Source organism: Bison bison, unplaced genomic scaffold (genome assembly GCF_000754665.1).
Source record: "Bison bison bison isolate TAMUID 2011002044 unplaced genomic scaffold, Bison_UMD1.0 scf7180017864274, whole genome shotgun sequence".
NCBI lineage: Eukaryota > Metazoa > Chordata > Mammalia > Artiodactyla > Bovidae > Bison > Bison bison.
Window position 1 is genome coordinate 2,920,230 of NW_011494846.1, and position 5,956 is coordinate 2,926,185.

The following is a 5,956-nucleotide window of genomic DNA, read 5'->3' on the forward strand; positions in this document are numbered from 1 at the left end:
CTCCCCACTGCCCAGCTGAGTGAAAAGAGGGCTGTTTGACTGTTGAGCAGAATAGAAAAAACAACAAAGCAAAGGGGGGAAATGCCTGAGCCATTATAGCTTCAATACAGTACCGCCTCCGTTAAAGGATGTACAGGTAGATTTACAACTGACTCCTTCACAGCGATAATGGACACCAAAAGGCACTTCTCAGAGAAAGATTATCAGTGTGCTGATGAAAGTAACTAGCAATCTAGAATTCTATACCTGCGAAAAATATTATTCAAAAATGAGGACAAAATAAAGACATGTGCAGACAAACAAAAACTGAGAGTTCATCACAAGGAAAACTTCACTAAAAAAATAAAAGAATCCTAAAGAATAGTCTTCAGAATTAGACATCCATCCCAGCTAGCAGACCTGAGATCAAAAAGATTAAAGTGGTAACATGGGTGAAACTAATTAGTGATTTAAAAATAGCAACAGCAATGAAATAAATAAATATTAATAACAAAGAGACTCAAAATATTGTGCTAAAAATAGCATGTAAGTCAGGAATGTGATGAATGGACTTGGAGTGTTTTGCAATCTTTGTACTATTTGGGGATGAGGTAAAGATTTTAATAATTTAAGAATTTAATAAGCCAAATACACGTTATTCAGTTCAGTTCAGTCACTCAGTCGTGTCCGACTTTTTGTGACCCCATGGACTGCAGCACGACAGGATTCTCTGTCCATCACCAACTCTCAGAGCTTGTCAAACTCACGTCTGTCGAGTCAGTAGTGCCATCCAACCATCTCATCCTCTGTCGTCCCCTTCTCTTCCTGCCCTCTTTTTCAGTGTCAAGGTCTTCTCCAATGAGTCAGTTCTTCGCAACAGATGGCCAAAATATTGGAGTTTCAGCTTCAACATCAGTCCTTCCAACGAATATTCAGGACTGATTTCCTTTAGGATTAAATGGTTTGAGCTCCTTGCAGTCCAAGGGACTGTGAAGCGTCTTTTCCAACACCACAGTTCAAAAGCATCAGTTCTTAGGCACTCAGCTTTGTGTACAGTCCAATTCTCACATCATGACTACTGGAAAAACCATAGCTTTGACTAGACAGACCTTTGTCAGCAAAGTAATGTCTCTGCTTTTTAATATGCTGTCTAGGTTGGTCATACCTTTTCCTCCAAGGAGCAAACGTCTTTTGATTTCATGACTACATTCATCATTTGCAGTGATTTTGGAGCCCAAGAAAATAATGCCTGTTACTGTTTCCATTGTTTCCCCATCTATTTGCCATGAAGTGATGGGACTGGATGCCATGTCTTAGTTTTTTGAATGTTGAGTTTTAAGACAGTATGAAAAGGCAAAAAGATATGACACATGTTATAGTTTCTAGGAACTGAATAAAAAAATAGAAACAGAGACTTCCTGGTGGTCCCGTGGTTAAGACTTTGACTTCCAGTGCAGGGGGTGTGGGTTCCAAACACATTTAATAAAGACTTTTTAAAAACATAACAGAAATAGAGAATATAACTTTCATATTAGTAGAGGAGAAGAAAAGCAAATAGTAAAAAATTTTCAATCATGAATGCTAAAATTAATAGAAGCTTCAATGAGAAATAGGATAGTTGTACAGCCTCAAAATATCTCCCCAAATTTATTTACTAATTACTGAGCAGTATTAAGGACTTCCCAGGTGGTACTAGTGGTAAAGAACGCAGGAGATGCAAGAGACACGAGTTTGATCCCTGGGTCAGGAAGATTCTCTGGAGAAGGAAATGGCAACTCATTCCAGTATTCACACCTGGGAAATCCCATGGACAGAGGAGCCTGATGGGTCCCAGTCCGTGGGGTCGCAAAGAGTCAGACACGAGTGAGCATAGCACATTAACATACATCATGAACTTTTTGACACTCTTCCCTCCAAGTGAAGTGAAGTCGCTCAGTCGTGTCTGACTCTTTGCAACCCCGTGGACTGTAGCCTACCAGGCTTCCTCTGTCCATGGGATTCTCCAGGCAAGAATACTGGAGTGGGTTACCATTTCCTTCTCCAGGGGATCTTCCCGACCCAGGGTAACCCTTCCCTCCAAGAGGTGGAGCTAAATCCCCTCTGCCCGAGTGTAGACTGGCTTAGTAACTCGCTTCGAAAAGAACGTGGAGAATGGAAAAGGATCACTTTACAGTACAGAAACCTGGCAGACACGACCTTATCAAAGTCATCAACTTCCACATCACCAGTAACAAATCACATTAATACCATGAGCCCCCGACATAATACAATGAGATGAGTGCTTCACGTCTGTGGTATTCTTCACACACGCATACACATCCTAACCCAAGTCTTATATTAAGAAAACATCAGGTAAACCCAAACTGAGGGAGAAAATCTATGACCAATTCTCTTCAGAAGTGTCAAGGTCATGAATGATAAGGAAAACCTGAGAAACTGTCTCAGATTGGAGGAGACTAAGGACGCTCTTGGTGCCGAGAACTAAATGAAATACAGTTCAAAATTCTGGTTTGAATCCTGGGATGGGGGGAAAAAAAGTAGAAAAACAGCTATGACAGGCCCTAGAGTTTCCTCCATGCTCCCCACCTCCCGGAGCTCATGCCCTTTTAATATTCTCTTTGTTGAGTGTGGACAGGACCTGAGCTTCTTTCTAACAGAATATAGCAAAGTAATGAGACATTAGTGATTACACTTTGTTGAAGAGGACTCTGGTCTTCCCAGGTGGCTCTAGCAGTAAAGAACCAACCTGCCAATGCAGGAGACATAAGAGACATGGGTTCAATCCCTTGGTCAGGAAGATCCGCTGGAGGAGGGCATGGCAACCCATTCCAGTATTCTTGCCTGGAGAATCCCATGGACAGAGGAGCTCTCACGGTGGTCTACAGTCCATAGGGTTGCAAAGAGTTGGACACAACTGAAGCAGCTTAGCACACACGCGCACACACACAGACAGGACTCATCTGGCTAGTAAACTCAAATTCTATTGCCAGCTTTGAGGAAGCACGCTTTTAGGAAATACGCGGGCATGTTGGAGAAACCTATATGGCAAGGATCTGCAAGCAGCCGCTAGGAGCAGAGGGGCTTCCCAAGTGGAGCTACTGGTAAAGAATCCACTTGCCAGTGCAAGAGACACAAGAGATGTGGGTTCCATCCCTGGGTAGGGAAAATCCCATGGAAGAGGAAATGGCACTCTACTCCAGTATTCTTGCCTGGAGAATCCCACGGACAGGAGCCTGGCAGGCTACAGTCCATGGGGTCACAAAGAGTTGGACATGACTGAGTGAATGAGTATGAGCAGGAACAGAGAAAGACCTCTGAAAGACTGAAATCCTCAGTTTCGGAGCTGCAGGAAATGCATTCTCACAACAATCTGAGAAAGTTTGAAAGCAGGTCTTTCCCCAGTTGAGGTTCTTATAAGATCACAGTTCTGGCTAACACCTGGATTGTAGTCTGATAAAAGCTTGAAGTAAAGGAACTGACTAAGCCAGACACAAACTTCTGACCTATAGAAATCGTGTTTTTAAAACTGCTATATTTTTTTTTGATAATTTGTTATACACCAATAGAAATGAAGACAACTGCTAAACCTACCCCCGCCCCCCGAAGTTGCACTTTTAAAACCTCAAATTCTTTAACTTTTCAAAGTTAGGTTCCTAATCATCTTTTTATAAAGTTAGGAGATTTTACCATCAAGAAGCCTTTGAAAGTATTTAGTCCTTTTCATAAATGTAATTAAATTTCTATAAACATGTTATACCGAATATTTAATATATTCATTTTCCTTTTAGTGCTTCAATTAAGTCAAATCTTCCCCTGTATTTAAATACCTTGTAAATCTATTACATTTAAATCATAAATAGATTGAACCTTATGTTCTCCTATTTCAACTCTGCATACAGACTTGGTTAGACTGTAACTTAAAATAACAAATTTTAGAGAAGAAACAATTGTTCCTCTGCCCTTCTGAGTTCTTAGCTAAGACCCCTGGAACATGATTTTGTGCCTGAGAAGAGGAAAGGTATGATGGAACATTCCAGAAGGAAAGGAAATGGAATGCACAAAGTGGGCTTCTGTCTCTATCCTATAGAAAGGGAGTGGGCAAGAGACCAAGAGGAGAGGTACCTTCCTAGTTAATCAGCAAGGTCATCCAAAGGAGGCTTTTCCTTTAAGATGTCAAAGTAAAGTTGCTCATTTGTGCCCTACTCTTTGCGACCCCATGGACTGTAGCCTACCAGGCTCCTCCGTCCATAGGATTTTCCAGGCAAGAATATTGGAGTGGGTTGCCATTTCCTTCTCCCTGGGATCATCCCGACCCAGGGATCAAACCCAGGGATCAAACCCAGGTCTCCTGCATTGTAGGCAGATGCTTTACCGTCTGAGTAAGATGTGGTAGGTAATAACAACTATAAAGCACACATTCACCCCTGTTACTGTAACCCCAGGCAGATCCTTCATAAGCTTATTTTCTCTTCCCTGCTGGGAGTATCATTTTCAAATAACCATACCATAAATAATTACATTTTACCTTGTTTTTAGTTAGGAACTTAAGATCAGAATTAAGATCAGAATTAACTTAAGACTTTGAAAATAAGCAGCCCATCTGGCTGGCTCCCAACAAATGATTCCATAAGGGTCATAAATATTTAGCCTGTCCAGCTAATTGTGGTGATTTTCACTCTCTCCCTGATAACTTTCATTTCCTTTCATGAAAGTTCAGGAACTTCCTATGCTGCAAATGTGATGGGCTGAGAACTTTATCATTTGCAGACATTTGTGTTAAATGAACATTGTGATGTTTCTTTATGGTCAGTTGTACCAAATATGAGTTCCCTGAGAACAGGTCAAGCCTACAGACAAGTGAAAGAAAATGAAAGTTGCTTTTGCGCAGTTAGCAATCTAGTTTGAGGATGCAAAGCAAAAAGCACATAATGCTACATGTGACCCTAAATAAACAGTTCCCATGTATTAATTATGGGAAACCCACAAGAACAAACAATTTAATTCTCTCCCAAACGTGGGAGAGGATAGCGTTAAATGTTTTTCATCTAACTTATGAGAAAACAGGTTTAGATAAATTAAGTGGCTTCCCCATGGTCATCCAGCTAGCATGTGGTGGGGTCAGGTTTTGAACCCAGGCAGAGAGAGGTTCCAAGACAAAAGCAGCTTTAGCTAAGGTTGTAATAAGTTTTAAGGACTGAGAGATTTCTATTTAACTTTACTATAACCTTGGGCAAGTCATTTCCTTTATATGTCCTCAAGTTCCGTATCTGCAAACCGGCTCCTTCTTCCTTGGGCTGTTGTGCAAGTGAATGAGCAGGTGCAGGGCGGGCACTTAAGCACATTCCTAATGCATAATGACGGCTCAGCGTGGTCAACAAGTGGACTAAAAATAAACTGACATCACTCATTCTCAGGAGGACTAAGGTCCCTAGAATCTCAGGATCTCCGCCGACTACAGACGTCACGCTTTTAGATTAATACAAACTCGTGAAATCCAAAGGGAACACAAAGATTGCCTCAACAAGTCCACCACGGCTAGAGTCACCTGCCCACTCTCTTTTCCCAATTCTCTCCACCTTCCCAAGGGTTTCTTCGGTTTTGTCATGTGAGAGGTGTGACTCAGCACCTGACGGGCACACGGGGCTTGAAAGGAAAGAAGGGAAGCCTTTCAAGGAGTGGACTTTTCCGTGGGTGAGGGGGTCACAGGCCAAGTCTCCTCCCTACAGGGGACCTCGGTGACAGACGAGACGGTGTGCACTCCTCCTCCCCCCACACACATACGTTGGTCACCGCAGTGAGCACGCCCGTAAACAGGGGCGGGCAGCGGCTAGAAGAGTCACACAAGCGGACTTCCTAGCGTCCATCTGGTCTGTCCGCACCGCGTCAGTCCCCGGATCCGCTCTTTACCTCGGCCGCCGCCGTTGGGGGCGGGGCCTCCGGAGCGCGGGGCAAGGCCGAGAGCGGCTGGGGGCGGCCC